Genomic DNA, 18,417 nt, shown 5'->3' with positions numbered 1-18,417 from the left:
TTTTACAGACATTGAAGTGATGGTAAGAAAATATTTTTCTAAATTTTATATTCTCAGCAAACTGGGAAAGTAGTACATTTCCATGACCTGATAACGAGCATGTATGAAGAAGCTACAGTTAATCTCATCCTTTACAGTGACAGGTGAATGCTGTCCCAATAATGTTGGAACAAAACAAGGCTATCTGTTATCACAATTTCTATTCAAAGTTATACCGAATGTTTTCACCAGTGCAAAAGTCAAGAAAAAGGAAGAAGTATCATTCACATTGGAAAGAAGTAACATTGTCACTGAAGACATGATTATTCACCTAGAAAATTCTGAAGAATCTTACAGTAAGCAAAATTCGTTATACAGAATACAAAAAAGCAAGTAAAAGATGATAAAATGGACTTCATCGCAATTAAAACCTTTTGTTCTTTAAAAGATGGTGTTAAGACCATAAGAACAGAAGCCACAGACTGGGAGAAAATATCGATAATACATATATCTATCTGAGAAAAGATGTGTGTCCAGAATATACAGAAAATCTTTACCTACCAGGAAAGTTAAAATAAACAAAAGAAGACTCTGGTAATACCAAGTGTTGGCACAAATTTCGAATGCTCAGACATTGCTGGTTGGAGCAAAAATAGTACAAACACTTGAAAAACAATTTGGCAGCTGCTTACAAAGTTAAACACATATTTACCAGATGGCCCAGATTTCAACTCCTAAGTATATACCCAAGTGAAAAGGAAAACATCTCTACACAAGGAGTTGTACCTGAATGTTCATAGAAGCCTTATTCATATTAGCCAAAAACTTGGAAGCAACTCAAATGTCCTTTAACAAGTGAATGCACAAACTGTGCTATAGTCATACAATGACACATTATTCAGAAATTTAAAAAACAAACAACAGCTGATATCTGCAACAAAATGGATACTTGAGTGAAAGACACCAAACATATAAGAGACCACTTTGTGTAATTCAATTCATGTGAAGTTCTAGAACCAGCAAGACCAATTTATAATGACAGAAATCTTAGTGATTCTGTGGGTCAAGAGGGAAGGGTGCAATGACAGAATCTGGTGGGAGTGATGGAATGTTCTAAATCTTAGTTGATGATGGATACATCCCTGTATATGTTTGTGAAAACTCATCACACTGTAAACCTAAAATACGTGCTCTTTATTACATGTAAATCATACTTCAAAAAAGTTATTAGAGAAAAAATACTGTATGCTGACCAAACAAAATACATCTTTGAATCAAAATTCAGGCCGTGGGCTAAAACTTTACAATTTCTGCTTTATACTATAAATATGTTCCTCCAAATTCTTGAGTAAATATTAAGAATCAAAACTTATTTATCATTACTGACAAAATATTTAGAGGAACATCATTCATATTAACTTATATGGTATGTGATTCCTAATCTACACTAATATAATCCATAGATATAAATTACAAATAATGTAGTTTCTCTTAAAATAAGATAATTTAAGCAAGTATTCTTAGAAATGGAAAAAAAAGAAATAGAGAAATCACTCTACAAGCAGAGATTGAGTAAATTAAAATATATTCTAAATAGAAGGATTGCATTAATCCAGAAAGTCACAAAGCAAGACTGTGTAAAGCAAGGACTAGACGACCCGGCTGAGGTAGTACCATCCAGTGCCTGGCCATGTGGTCATGATTCTGGGGTTAAATCTTGGCTGTACCACTTACTAGCTGTATGGCCTTGGACAAGTTAGAAAACCTCTCTGTGCTAGAAAGAGCTATCTTAGAGGGTTGTTGAGGGGGTCAAATTTATTTTAAAAATTACTGTCTTAACAATAGTAAGGAGAGCTTCCTGGTGGATTTCCTTTAATTCTATATACTTTCAGTAGAAGTAATTAAAAAAATAGAAATTGTTAACAACTTGTGTGAAATTAAAGCCTCTACTCTGAAGGTATCAGGCACTTCCAACTTCAATTTTTATCCTGCTCTGTTAAAAAAAGTTCAAGTGGCTTAAAAATCAAAACATAATAAAATGAGTAAGAAAAAATGAAATAGGAAAATAGATGCAGAAAAAGAGGGCTATCAACTTGTTCCAGGGTACACAAATGTGGCTCTGAACGTGCTAGGAGTTGATGGGAAGAGGTAAATAGTCTTCTGTGTAAGGTGCCCAGTGTTCATAAACTACAAATAAAATAATTTGCTTAGGAAATGCACAATTAATCCTATTACTAAAGCTCAAGGGTAAATTTCTCCTCCTTGTCCTCATGAAGACACTGCATAAAATAATAAGCAGTATTCTAGTACCTTATAGTAAACATGATGACAAGTTCTATAAAGTTATTTCATATAATCTCCATCAAACAGGCAAGGTACTATGTGCTTAAATACAAGTCCATGGGAACAATCTCAAGAGGACAATGGTAAAGGAGTCCAGATCCATGGTTCTTTGATCATTGGCATGGTTTAGGATAGATCGTTTGAGAAGCTAAAGAAATAAATGAAATAAATAATGTGTCAGTCAGGGTCTGATTAGAGAAGCAGAACTGCTATGAATAATATAGACTAAGGGGTTTATTACCTATAGGAGTTACTTTCTACAACCCTAGGAGCTAGTGGAGCTGTCTATGCAGGCTGTTAACCCTACATCTAGTATTAAGCCTTAAGTCTATGAAGGTTATTGCCTCTTAAGCCTGAAGTCAGTGTAGATCGGCTGACTGGCAGTCAAGAGCAAAGCATTCGAGAACAGGGACAAATTGAAACCTGCAAAGATAGGCTGTGCTTTGCATCTGTCCCTCATAATCTCCAATCTCAGCGCTGCAGTTGACCTGCAGGAAAAACTAGGGACCTTTGCCATGGAGCTGTACACACACTTGGCCAAGGACTTCGAGAAGTTTAAGGAGACGATCTGGCAGGATCTGGAGAAACCTCATGTCCAGGTGTCATCCCACACCAGTAAGGTGAGATAGCAGACCAGTGTGAGAGCTGCCTCAGTGCCTGGCGTCCTTCAATCACCTTCAGAACTAGGCCTGGAAACTGGGTCTTTGTACTCTTGCCATGACTCTGTCTTCCACTGCTTCCTTCACGGTGCAAAATTAATGCTCTGTTAGGTGACTTCCATGACAACTAAATCCCTAATGGCAAAACAAGGATGGAGTCTTCCACCAGCTTTCATGAGATGTACCATTCACTAAGAGAAAATCCCCATGATGTAGTTCAGTCTAAACTATTTTATAGATTTTAATAAAAAATAAATGCTTTCTACTAATAATTCCATTGGCCCTGGGAATCTCACATTAATCTAATTTCTTATCTGCAAGAATTGCTATTAGATAATTTAAGTATAAGAGCTGGTAATCATAACTCTTTTTCCTTTTGAGAAACTTTAGTTACTTCCTAGTAAAATGACTGATCTGAAATAGAATTATTCCCAGTAGCTGCTAGAGGTTCTCTTCTTCTCTGTCTTTAGTAAGCTGTATTTCTACTTACCTCTCATTTCTCTCCTTAGGCCTGAAATCTAGACAAAATAGCTTAGACTCTGAGTCAAACCTGGGTCTGAATCCTATCTTTACAACTTGAGTAAATTATTTAACCTTAATGCTTCATCTGTAAAATGAAGATTCTAATTCCACCTGGTTATGATAATGACTGAAAAGATACTTAATGAAAACATTCAGAACAGTGTCCAAACATAGTCCAAAAGAATGTTCATGATTAACATTTTAAACAGAATTGGAAGTGGGTTAGACATAAAGAGTGTTCTTGAGAGTTTGGTTCTCTCTCCTATGTTTGAGGAATGCCTAATATAAAAGTAACTAACAATATTGGATTTTTTTCTAAATCTTGAAAGGTCTAAATCCTGCAAGGTGCTATATGAAGATTAGAATTCTCATCGTCCAGAAATCTAGTATGTACATAAGCAAAAATTTGTGATACATTATCTGTGGGGTTTAACCTATTTGGGATTTTGATAAACCTGTGACATTTTCATTATCTGCTTGTGTAGTCATTTTTTTTTAAACGACAATGTACGAAACTGAGCATGGACTTTCATTGCAATGTGTATAGGAAAACAATATTTACTCTTGTAGAGAAAATAATTTCCTAAAACATAGAAAAACATATCAATCTAGTGGAAGCTGCTTTCAGTTTCCTAGCATGCTCCTAGCTCCACCTTACAACTCCTAAAGAAAGTGTTTTAATATGACACATAAAATTGTTGTCAAGTCAAGTGGCACAGGTGTTCACTACAAGAAGTGCTTCTTCCGAAACAATCAATGTAAGAGGTATTTTTTGAGTGAACTCTTTCTTGCTTCACTGTGCAGTCACTTGAAGACCATGACCCTACTTTTTGGCAAGGATTGAAATATATGGAGGGCCCTTGAGTCTCATGAATTATCATGGTAAGTCAACAGAAGGCTTTTTATTTTTTTGGCCCAGGTGTTCCATAATTGTGAACCATGGGGAAAATGTCTATTGTGTTCAATTGCCTTCACAGTCTCCTTTCTACTGAAGTAGAGCCAACGTTATATACATAGTTGTCAATAACAAAATTACTAAGGTGGCTTGGATTTTATTTATAGGACATAAACCTTGAATTTGCAGTTTGTAGTTGTCCAACTCACTAAAGATAACACTCTCAATGATCAAATTCCCAAATAATTGACAAAACACGTAATTTTGCTATAAAATATGACTATTATGATTATCCATAAATCATAAAGAGCATAAAATTACAAAGAGCTGAATATTTTTAAAACTGCTTTCACAAATCTCATGTAAGACTCACAGTGGTGCTGTGAATTAGGCCAGTACCCTAATTTACAGAAGAAAAAATCCATTCCGAAAAGTAAAATGAGTTCCTTAAGGTCACATGGCTAATAAGTGTCAAGGCAGAGACTCAAAGTTGATCTCTTAATTTCAAGGCCACTGTCCTTTCGACTGCCACATAAATTCTGGCCTCATATTGCTGGAAGACGTTTTACTTTTATTGATGCTTCTGTATTCCGGCCATGCTTTGCTGGTATTGATGTTCCTTCGAACATGAACACAATTTAGAATGCCAAAAAGAGTGGAATGAGATGAAAACCAGTGGAAAAGACATTTGTACAACGGTTTGACCCAGATATATTCTATTTTACGTTAGAAATATGGTTTTAGGGAACTGCAAATGAATTACATTTTGTATATCAAATTCTGCTTTAAATGATTCCAGAGATCATAAAATTATTTTCAAGGAAATCTCTCTTAAAACGAGTTTGTAAATAGATATTCTTTTTCCACATTTCAAATTAAATACTAAAAATATGTCTTTCCACGAAGTCTATCAACTGTAATAATCTAGAAATCAGATTTGGGGGGTATGTTCCCAAATAAGTGTAATAACTACAATTGACATCTTTAATCTCAATCAGTAGATCAACACTTCCTGCAAGAGATCTGACAAAAGTTCCAGTTGAGCTTTTGGGTGTTTTTTGCTCATGTTTTTAGAGAAGCCACCACAGCATAGAATGTTGTATCTAACTTTGGTCATCCCTCAGGGCCCTGAATACCCCGAAAATCTAAGGTCCTTCTGTTACACTCTCTTGAAGCATTCTCTTTTCCTCTTTGGTCTCACTTATCACAAATGTAATCATGAACTGCTTATGTGATTTTAGGTTTTTACTATTAACTTTTCCTGATAGACTACATGAGAGCAGGCTCTTTCAACACCACCATTGTACCCCTAGCTGTTAGCAGGATGCCTGAAAGTGATTAGGAGGAAAATAAGTAGTTGTCGGATAAAGAATAAAGGCTTAAAAATGTACAGTATTGTATTGTATTTCTGAACAAAATAGGTCTATGTTTACCTCTGTATCTTTAGAAAAATATGTACCGGCATCGTAAGAGAGAGGCTCTCTCAGTTTTGTAAGATTACTGGTAATTTGATTTTGTTCTTTGTTCCTAACTGTATTTGCCAATATTTTCATTGTTAATGTATACTATATTTTTATTAGGAGGAAATTATGAAAAATAAATTTCTAAATTATGAGAGTATCGTCATAAATAAGAGAGTAGAAAAAGCAGCATTCTGTCAATAAAGGGTGCAAGAATTTGTTGGCTAAAGGGAAAATTTAAGTTAGATCCTCATATTAAATAATACACAAAAATAAATTGCCCTCAAAATAACGTTCAATGTAGAAAATTGAATGTAGCAAACAATTGAAGGCTCAATTGAAAGACTTCTGGATATAAGGGAACATTAAAACCATAAACCAATTGATGAAAAATCCCAAGAAATTTTGATAGATTTGGTATATTAGAAATGAAAACATCCATATGTTAAGAAACAGCATAAAATTAATTGAAGGTAAACTCAAGAAAATTTTTTTATGTTTAAAGAACTATTATAAAATAATGAAGAAAACATACCTCCCCAGATAGATAAATAAGCAAAGAGCTCTTAGATGCTTAAGGAACTCTTTGCAAAAGAGGAAACTCAGACGGCTAATAAGCATATGAGAATCACTAGGAATCAAATTCAAATTAAAATATCAATGAGATATCATTTTTATATCATCAAGCTGGCAAAGATTTTTACAATGTACTTACTGTTGGCAAGGTTGTGAGACAAGAACTACTGTTTGTATCATAAATTAGATCAATTTTTTGGGAAAGGAATGCAGTATGTGTAACAAGATCTAACTCAATAATTCTCCTTGTAGCGATTGATCCACAGGGAATAATAAGAGATGTAGACAAGAATACGTATGCAAGGAGTATCACTGAAGATTCTTCCACTATAACGAACAATTGGACCCCTTATGTGTTCACCTGTAGAGTAATGTGTAAGCAATTCACTGAACATTAGATTGCCAATCATTATGCAGGTGTGAAAATATCTTTTAAAAATAATGATATAAAATGTCCACATTATAATAAAATTAAAAAATAAATTTAATAATTAGTCATACAGAATAGTCTATATTGTGTTAAAACATATAAAATAGGAGAGAAATATATACATAAAAAATACATAGAAAAAATAATGCCTCATTGCACTTGGTTGAAGTTATATCTGATGGTGCTGAGGCAGGAATAACCACTAACACTTACTGAACTCTTACGGACACTCACTGTACTGAGCATGCCGTATGAGCCATCTCCTCTAATTCTCATAACAATCCTGTTAAGTAAGTACTGTTATTTTCTCCATTTTATACATGAGACTTGAAGACCTTAAGTGACCCACTCAAAATTACACAGCCTGTAAAAAGAGAAACAGAAATTCAAAACACACGTTTCTTCACCACACAGGTACTCAACTTTTAACCATTATGTCCGTTTGCTTTTGACAAATATTTTAAAACAAGTACTTAGTAAATTATACGAGGAAAATATGACTATTATTATGAAAATATTAAATCCAATTAGAATTTTATATCAATGCTTTTCAATATATTCTAATATATTATAGATTTAAGCATTTTAAAAAGAAAAAAGAAAAAGAACAAAACTGGGTCCTCATTTTACATAATATGCAAAAGTCAACTCAAAATTGATTAAGATCTGAACACAAACCTGAAACCATAAAACTCCTAGAAGAAAACACAGGGTGTAAGATTCTTGACACTAGCCTTGGCAATTATTTTTTGGATTTGATAACAAAAGCAAAGGAAATAAAGCAAAAATAAATAAGTGAGACTACATCAAACTAAAAAGCTTCTGCACAGCAAAGGAAACTATCAACAAAATGAAAGGGTAACCCAAGGAATGAGAGAATATTTTTGCAAATCATATATGTGATAAGGGGTTAATGTGTAAAATTTATAAAGAACTCATACAACTCACAGCAAAAAAAAAAAAAAAAACCAAACCACATAAACCTAAACAATCAGATTAGAAATTAGGCAGAGGAACTGAATAGACATTTTTCCAAAGAAGACATACAAATGGTCAACAGATACATGAAAAGGTGCTCAACACGATTAATCATCAGAGAAATGCAAATCAAAACCACAATGAGATATCACTGCACACCTATTAGAACAGCTAACATCAGAAGAGAAGATAACAAGCACTGAGGAGGATGTAGAGAAAAGGGAATCCTTGTGCGCTGTTGGTAGGAATATAAATTGGTCCAGGCTCTATGGAAAACACTATGGAGTTTCCTCAAAAAATTAAAAATAGAACCACCTTGTGATTCAGGAATCTCACTTCTGGGTATATATCCAAGGGAATGAAAACAAGAGATCAAAGAGATATCTGCAGGGCCAGCCTGGTGGTACAGCGGTTAAGTTCACATGCTCTGGTTTAGCAGCCTGGGGTTTGCTGGTTCGGATCCCGGGTGTGGACCTATGTACTGCTTATCAAGCCATGCTGTGGCAGGCATCCTACATATAAAGTAGAGCAAGATGGGCATGGATGCTAGCTCAGGGCCATTCTTCTTCAGAAAAAAGAAAAAGAGGTGTATTGCAGCAGATGTTAGCTCAGGCCTAATCTTCCTCAAAAAAAGAGAAAGAGATATCTGCACCCCCATGTTCAGGGTAGCATTATTCAACAATAGCCAAGATGTGGAATATGGAAGCAACCTAAGTGTCCATCAATGGATGAATGGATAAATAAGATATGGTATATATATATGTATATATATACACGCATAGATATATTTATATACAATGGAATATTACTCAGCCAGGAGAAAGAAGGAAATCTTAACATTTGCAACAACATGGATGGACCTTGAAGGCATTATGCTAAGCGAGATAAGCCAGACAGAGACAAATACTGTGTGGTCTTACATACATGTGGAATCTTAAAAAACAAGTCAAACTCATAAAAATACTGAGTGGAAAAGTTGGTACCAAGGGCTGGGGGTGGGGGTGAGGGTGGAGTAAACAGGTAGAGATTGATAAAAGGGTGCAAACTTTCAGCTATAAGATGGATACGGTCTGAGGCATTAATGTAAAACATAGCAACTATAGTTAATAGCACTGTATTGTATAATTGCAATTTGCTAAGAGAGTAGAACTTAAATGTTCTCACACATGCACAAAAAGATAAATATGTGAGGCCATGCGTATGTTAATTGACTAGTTGTGGGAATCCCTTCACAATATACACATATGTCAAATCACCAAATTGTACACTTTAAATATCTTACTACTTTATTTGTCAATTATACCACAATAAAGCTGAAATTTTAAAAAAGCAATAAGCTAGTAGAAAAGATAGAATTTAATACTTATCTCAATTGTATTAAGAAGGCAACATTCTATGTTTCATGGCTGAAGAAGAAATAATCATTCACCATTTACATAATGAAACATACATGTCTTTGATTATGTATAAAAATTAAGTAAAATAAATATAAAATAAGAAGAAAGATAACAGGGTACACTCTTCTCATAAGTATAACATGCATATGATTGATCTCTAAAAAACGTGTTATAAATGAGTCTAAAGTGTAAAACACAACTCTAGTGGATAAATGGTCAAAGAACTACTCATTTAATCATTCAACAAACACTTATCACCTTGTATACGCCAGGCACTGTGAAAAGACAAAACAAAGAATTATGAACACTAAACAAGTACCTTTTAAAGGTCCAGACCACTAATAAATTATCAAATTGTTGAAGAAAATAGGATATATTATATCACTCTATTATCCAAGAGAAATCTTTTTTAACTGACAGAAATTTAACATCTACAGAGGTATTGGGAGCAAGCAGATTTCTACATCACTAGTGGCAACATAAATTGGTGCAGTATTTTGGATGAGAAAGTTGACAACTCATGACACAAATAATAAAAATCATGACATTCTTCTACCTAGTAATACCATTTTTTCAGAACCTATCCCATGGGAATAGTGCAGGAAGGGAAAAAAGCCTATATGTGCAAAAATCCTTATAGCTTCATTATATAGTGTAACCAAAAAAAATGTCCAGATGACCAATTGTGAGAAAATTGCTAGGCAGTTAAAATAAAGAAATGTTATATTGTCATTAGAATAAGTATAAGAACTATACACAAACTGAGAATGAATATAATTAAAAAAGGTAGAAGTTGGAAGGCAGTAAATATAATGATTGTAACTATAAAAATTAAGCCACATGATAGTAACAATAGGTACAGTACACAGTCTAAAGTTTGTATACTGGGGTAGAAATTTGTGTTTTTCACAATTTTCCCCCCAATATGATTGACCAAGAGACAGTATAACACAGTAGAAGCTGATATAACAAATTAGTAAAAATGCTGGTTTATAATCAGGCAGACTTTTGTTCAAATGCAAATTGCCACAACGTTGGATGTGTTTACAGAAAGACTCATCACCCCCTTCTCATTAACATTAAGAGACTGTCAAGGAATTTCCTCACTGAAAGGAGAATAAACACTGGATTCACCAATGTAAGAAATGCAATAATTGTTCTGATATTTAAGTCAAAATGTTTTTGATGACTTAGGTAGCAGTGCTATTTAAGCATATGGTCCAGTTTTATTCTATAAAATGGTAAAGGGATTATAAAGAATTCTATAAAATGAATTACAGTAGTAGCATTAATCATGAGTGAAAATCAGCACATTAAGAATAAAAGAGAAAGGGGAAGGGAAAAGTAAATTCTACGTCCCTTAGTTCAGCTTCTTGGAATTTAGTTACTTCTACTCTCAGCCCTTTAAATGCACAGAGCTCTCTGGAGAATATTTTGGATAATCAAATAGTCAAAACTCTTTAAATATATTACTCAATTTCTGTGTAGTTCTTGCTTAAATTTTCTTCTTATTCCCAGGTTCAACTTTATTTTGCCCTTCTCATACTCACTAGCACAAGTGCTAGAAAGCAGATGAAGTGAAGCACTGTTGATTCTAAAACCCGCTATTATGGTTTTATGGTAACTTCTTTGTTTCCTCCAAGATAATTAACTCTATGAGTCCCCGAGGATAATTACTGACCTTTAGTATCCCCAGTATCCTGCTGAATTAGTATCTAGCTCAGTGGCTCACATGGAGTGCACTCAATAAATGTTCATTGAGCCATCTGAGAATTCTGGAAGTCACATAGACGTTTACTTGGTTCTCATTATCCAAGAAGTCCATTTTCCTGTTCCTCAGAGGAAGCAAAATTTGTCTTGCACTTGCCTACCGTGAACATATATTGCGTAGGGCCATTTCAACAGACCTTATTAAAAGAGGGGTTTCTCTCAGATGGCAATAGCCTTAAGTCTCCAGAATAAGTTTCCCGAGAAAAAGCAGTTGGAAATGTTTCAATTAAAGAGGCAATGATAAAGAACCTACTGTGAACAAAGCCTAGCGTTAATCCTGACTTACAGAAGTCTGTCCATTTTGTTATTCCACAATTCCACTTGTTCCCCTCAAATAAATTCAAAGAAAGTACGTGAAAGAATGGTCCATCCTCTATGTGATCCATCACATTGAAAATTGTAAAGTAGAAATAGAAAATTCTTATAATTAGTATACATTTATCAAGCCTAAATTGAAATTTACCTTGTTAGTTTCACCATTTCCAGTGATTTTCTTATTCAACTACAGTTAGGTCAATAATTTACTTTTGTGTCTTTATTATTCAAAGTCTGATTTTTATTTTTTCCCTATTATAGACATCAATTACAAGCTCACTAAACATGTTAGGAATCTTTCATTTATTAAGTTTTTACTCTTTTAAAGTAGATTTGGCATTTATTTTACAGTAAACAATAAAAGTAATAAAAAACCCAAAATGTTTCCAGAAGAGGTCTTCTGATTTTTACACATGGAAAGATCTCTTGTGGAGACTGATACACTAATATTTGGATTCTTTTATGTGTCTTTAGGTATAACACCTTACGTCATAATACTCGGTACTTCTCACAAACTAAATCCCACTAAATTCTTTCTTAGAAGATTGTTCTCTAAAGAGTATAAGAGATATGCTTCTTAGTTACTATAGTTCATGTATAAATCAAACTTGGCTAATGCTATTATATATCATTTTTCTGTATTTTGTTTCTGAGATAGGTAGATTGCCTTTGTCTATGAAGAATCACTTATCATTTAAGTGATCCAGACTTTTCATGAGTCATTAAAAGAAAAATGAAACAACCTTGAATATTATCAGCAAATAGCTTTTTGTTACTTCTGGGAAAATATATGGGTGAATGACAAACAAAATATTTACTAATTAAAAAAATTAATTTTAAAAAGTTATATACAGGCATATAAATTCGTTTTACATATATATATAACTTTTGTTGACCATTAGACCACAGAAATCATCATCATCAAAGACAGATGGCCTAAGTATATAAAAGTTGAGAAGGATAATCAGATATAAGTTCAAGAAGTTTATAATCTAGAGAGACAAGATGATGTATCAACAGATATATCTACATCTGTACCTCTAACGCTATGTCTGTATCTGTATTTATATCTATATGTCTATTTCTATATATATTGCTCTATATCTGAGATAGTAGATACTAAATACCAAGTAAACAGTATGGATTCATCTTAAATTCTGTATTTCTTTAAGTTCTTCAAGGAACCACTGGAGGAAATGGTCATTGCAGTTAGACGTTGTTGGAGTCGTCAGTAACAAGATTAAACTTGTGTAATTTATTATTGTTAGTAATTAACTTGTTAAGAAGGAGTTTAGCTCAATTAGAATAGCAGAGAGTTGAAAGGGAACTCTAGGAGTGATGCCATAAACAAAAACACAGAGATGGGGAGTGTAGGAAAAGCAGAGTGGTTTATAGAAATGGAGTTCTTCAAGAGTATCGAGAGACAATACTGCAGAGCTGGTTGCAATTGGTTTTTGAGGAGAAATACACCATAATGTAGATCAGTACTGTGATCCTATAGGTTGATGCTGAACAAATAGGCACAAATAATTCATTTGCCAGAAGTTATGGAATGACTTATATTATGGTACATTTCTAAGTTTAAAAATTAGAGAAAAAATATTGTAGCAAGGGAGAGAAAAGGTACAGAAGCAATTACCAAATGGACATCTATGTCCTTTCTATTAATTATGAAGATACACCCTGTTCATTCTTGCCTCTGCACCGTTGAACATGCGCCATCCTTTTCTAGACCATGTTTTCCTGTCCTTTTTTAGTTGATTACAATTGATGCTTGATATCTTACTCCAGGTGTTAACATGATTTAGTTTACCCTGTGCTCCAATACAACTATCTGCTGATTTATTAAAATCAGTATTATTCTCTATTGTGAATACTTATTAACAGTTTCACCCATTAGGTTCAAAGCTTCTAAAGGCTATTATCTTCTCCTCACACCCTGGATCCAGGTATCTCCAGCACATAGTGAAGTAAATAATCCATGTGTATTAGTTTGCTAGGGCTGCTGTAACAAAGTACCCCAAACCAGGTGGCTTAAACAACAAAAATTGATTGTCTCACAGTTCTGAAGACTACAAGTCTGAGATTAAGGATATGTCAGGTTTGATTGCTTCTGAGGACTTTGAAGGAAGAATGTCTTCCAGGTCTTCTAATTGGCTTGTAAATGGCCATCTTCATTTTCGTGTGATGTTCTTCCTGTATCTTCACATCATCTTCCCTCTGTAAATGTCTCTATGTCCAAATATCTCCTTTTCATGAAGACGTCAGTCATGTTGGATTAAGGTCAGCCCTAATGACTTCACTTTAACTTGACTACCTCTGTAAAGACCCTCCTCGAAATAAGGTCATGTTCTGAGGTACAGGGAATCAGGACTTCAACATATGAAATTTGGTGGGATACAATTAAACCCATAACACCATAATAGATATTTGTCAAAGCAATGAGTGTATGAATAAGTTGTGCTTATAGAACTTAATTTGTTTTAATTATCCAGCTTATATGTTTCCCCCAAAAGACTGTGAGCTCCTTTAGAGTACAATTCATATCCCATTCATGCTTGAATCTGTAGTGCTGAGAACAAAGACCAAAACATAGCTGGTGCTCAAAATGCTTTGTTAAATGAGCGATGAGTAGCAAATCATGCAAAAGTATTTTTTGGTAAAAATACCTCTGAAAGAATGTTTTATATGGGTCTTGGCTAATGCTCCATTCAATGATTTTTGCTGATTGCTGCAGATGGTACAATCCCCAGAGTTTCAATGCCTTAGGCAATTTGAAAAAGATCCTGTGTGTCATTCAGAGGGTGGAAGTCTAAATATTTCCATGACCTTAATATCTTGTTGCCTTAGAAATCAGTGCTCATCTATGCTTTTGTGTCTTATTTCCATACCATGGGTTGTTTTCTGATTTACCAAAACACAATGCTAAAAATAAAATGTAAACTGACTTTCAGTGGAACCTGTCAGAGAGATATAAAAGCGTCTTCAGGATGTAAACAGAAAGATAATGAAAAATGGAGAGGCTGAATGTGGCGAAGGGGCCCAGAGAAAGAACTTCAGATGCCAGCGTTGTCTGGTTCAGTATGACCACCTCACATCATCAGAATGAGGGAGGTGAGCAGAATGTTAATTAGTTTCACAGTTTCTCTAATTTAGGATATATAATCAGCACCAATAGTAATAAAACGAGCAGAGACAAAGCTGCTCTCTGAAGAAATTCATGAACCTAAAGTAATCTAATAAGACAAACATGGGCTAATTGTATGTTTTGGAAAGAAGACAGCCAGGCTGGGTAACAATCAGGATGACCTAAGGGATGGGGTGGGTCATGGTCCCTTTGTATCTCAAGCTAACAAATTACATTTATGCTGCATCCACAATGCATCTTTCCAGACACTTCTTAGTTATATAGGTTGGAACAATTTTACTATTGAGTTATTTTCTGAGTAACTCAGAGTTCTAAAGATAGGTAGAAAAGAACACAAAGAAATGTTGGAAAGCAGAATCCAAATTAACAAGGCATTCGTCAAGCTTTGTTTGAAGAGATTTAAATTAGAAGATAAAAGTCTCTTACGTTTACCAGTAGTTACCATTTCTGCCTCTCTTGATTTTTTGTGTAGATCCAGATTGCTACCTGGTATAACTTGCCTTCTATTTGGGTGGTTTCCTTCAATATTTATTTTAGTGTCAGTCAGCCAGTGATAAATCTTTTTCAGCTTTTGTGTATATGAAAAAGCCTTACTTTTAAGGTTGCTTTTAGGATGCTCTTTGGTTTTAGGTAAGTGCTTTTGTGTAGTTTTTTTCATATGTTTTGGTGCTTTAGGTTGGTTGAACTTCTTGAATAACTAGGTTTAGAATTCTCATCAAATTTGGAACTTTTCACATTTTTCTATTCCCTTTGCTCTCTCCTCTCTTTCAGAGGCACTAATTATACATCTAATCGGATGCTTGAAGTTGTCCCACAGCTGACTGATGCTTGGTTCATTTTTAAGTTTTTTTATCCCTGTGTTTCCCTCTTGATAATTTTTATTGCTGTACCTTTAATTTATTAACCTCTCCTTTGTAATATCTAATCTGCTGTTGATCCCATTTAGTGCATTTTTCATCTTAGATGTTTCAGTTTGCATTACTTGAAATTTGGTTTGGATCTTTTTTTTATCTTTTAGTAACTTCCATGTCTCAATCTTTCATTTAGCTTCTTGAACAAATGCAATACAGTTATAATAACTATCTTGATACCCTTTTCTATTAATCCTATCATCTGTATCATTTGTGGGTAGTTTTGATTAATTTATTTTTCTCCTAATTATGTGTTGTATTTCCATGCTTCTTTCCATACCCGGTAATTTTTAATTGATGCTAAATATTACACATTTTAAATTTGGGGCTGCTAGATATTTTTGTATTCCTATAAGTATTCTTGAACTTTTTTTCTTGGGATATGAGTCAATTACTTGGAACAGTTTGACCTTCTTTAGTCTTGCTTTTTAATTTTTTTAGAGCGAACCAGCCAAACATCTAGTCAGCACTAATTTTGCCCCACTACTAAGGCAAAACATTTCTGAATACTCTACCCAATGCCCTATGAATTATGTGATTTTCCACTATGGCTAGTATGAATAGGCACTATTATCAGTCATATGTGAGCACTAGAAATTCTTTCCTCTAATCCTTCCAAGCGATTCTTTCTTGGGTAGATTCCTCACATTTGTCCAGAAATGAAGACTCAAAGGGAATCCTCTGCAGATCCCCAGGGAGAGCTCACTCTGTACTGCTGCCTCCATCCTGTTCCTCTGCCTTTTCAACTCTAGTCAGCTTGGTCTGCTTGGACTCCCCACTCAATCTCCTAAACTTAGGGAGACTGACTGCTGGGCTCCCACTGGGTTCTCCTTCTCTGTGCCGTTACTTGGAAACTGTCTCTAGGCAGTAAGTGAGGGCAATCGTAGGACCTACCTTATACCTGTTACCTTACCTTATCCCCTGTCTCTCAGGGATCACTGTTCTTTGTATCCTATATTCAATGTCTCAAAATCCATTGTTTCATACATTTTATCTTGTATTTTAGTCGTTTCATGTAGGAGGGTAAATCAGAGCCTTGTAATTTCATCTTGGCCAGACTCAGCAGTTATGAGATAGCTAAGTACAATTTTTGCCAACAGATTTAAAAATGGCGTAAATCTGTATAATAAAATATAGGCTATGTACAAAAAACTCCTACTTTTTACGAGGCTTCTGTATGTCAAGTAGTATATGTTAACACTGAGGTCAGCGTATCCTAACGTGTAAGTTGTTTCAGTGGCCCCTGCCCTCAAAATAAGTTTGAACTTTCCATCACAATTTCTCTTCTTTCTTATTCTCCTTCTAACACAGGAAGCATTTAGTCCTGTCAGACTGGTTCCTGTCTTCCATAATATAAAATTAGAAGAATTCATTCATTCATTATTCAACAAATAGAGGATTTTACTTCTGTAAGATCTTAGTGGTTCTCAAATGCAGGCCTTCATATTTGTGCTGATTCTCAATTCTGAGAGATTAATAAGGTAATTCCTTTACTGCTGCATCTTAAGGAATGAGAATTCTTAGCAGCCCATCCCCAGTGAGAGTAACCATCAGCAAGAAATGGCCTCTGGCTTTCTTCCTTGAAGAAGTGCTGCTCAGCCAACTGGCCAATTAGTACCCACTCTCCTCTTACTGAGAGAAGCTTGAAGAGGCAGTCAGAGGGCTGGGAGTCATTGTTACTGCTCTTTACTCAGTTTCGAGTATATTCTGGATTGAATGAACTAACTTTAAGAATGAGGATTTCATGTTTTTCAACACATTTGGAATTAGATTTTCAGCAATGTCCGAAGTAAAAACAAACACTAGAGTCACTAAACACTTTATGTTGCATTGTTCAATAGAGACCTGCTGTAAATAACACATTCTTGTAAATAAAACTTTTGTATATAGAAAAAAATAAATTTTACATTGTGATTTTTGGCATTTTAGAAAATAATATAGACTCACTTTAAAGAAATTTTGATATGTCATTATAAAATTGAGAAATACTCATTTTGGGAAAGGAGATTATGCCCTTCGTTTTTTTTTTTTAAATCTGTTTTTCAACCTTTCACGTTCAATGAATTTCAAACTTATACAAAAGTAACAAAATCACGCAGAATTCTTATATTATTTCCACACACAACTTTTTCTAATGCAAAGATCTCACATAGCCATCAGACAATTATCAAAACCAGGAATTATCGTCTCTATAATACTAATAAACACAGACTTTACTGTAACATCACTAGTTTTTCTAGTGAAATTCTCTACTGAGCATCTTTTTTCTGTTCCAGGACCTCATCTTGCATTTGATCTCCTCCAGTCTGTGCAGTTCCTCTGGCTTTCTGTGTCTGTCATGACCTTGACGCTTCTGAAGAACGCTGGTCAGTTATTTTGACACAGATGCATTTGTTTTCTTTTGTAAGTGACAAACTGAGATGATGGAAACCTGATGTTCCTCCCACTGGCAAAGAAAGAACCTGCAGGTCTTTGGGGAGCTCCGAAGGCAAATGCCTAAGATCATAAGCCCACAGGCTGTGTGTGTCTGGGGGCACTTCTCCCAGAGTGAAGCAGGATGGGGAAGAGATTGGAAAGTCAATGTTCTTCCTAATATTTATTCTGGGGCATTCTCCAGAATACTCAGATGGCAGATCAGAAACCTAGCTATTTTCTGCTTCTGAATTCAACAACTTGGTACTGATCTGAATAAAAAATGGACAATATTCTTCTAAGATTGAAATATAGTAATTAATCTGATCAGAGAACAATTCTTCCATTTAAAAAGAAATTTGAAACTGCATATGAAGATAATTATGTTTGCATGTTCAGAGAATGACTCATCTTGTTAGACTCATTACTCCTAACTAAATGGTAAAGTTGGAAGACAGATTTTAAAAATTGCAATAATGGAGTATAGAGAGGTTTCCTCAAAGAATTGTAATCATATTACTATTGAGATTAAAACTGATTACCTATTATTAAAAAATAAAAGGACTGGCCTGGTGGCATACTGGTTAAGTTCATGTGCTCTGGTTCAGCGGTCCATGGCTCG

The sequence above is a fragment of the Equus quagga genome, chromosome 14 (genome assembly GCF_021613505.1).
Source record: "Equus quagga isolate Etosha38 chromosome 14, UCLA_HA_Equagga_1.0, whole genome shotgun sequence".
Classification (NCBI taxonomy): domain Eukaryota; kingdom Metazoa; phylum Chordata; class Mammalia; order Perissodactyla; family Equidae; genus Equus; species Equus quagga.
This window is presented reverse-complemented; position numbering follows the sequence as displayed.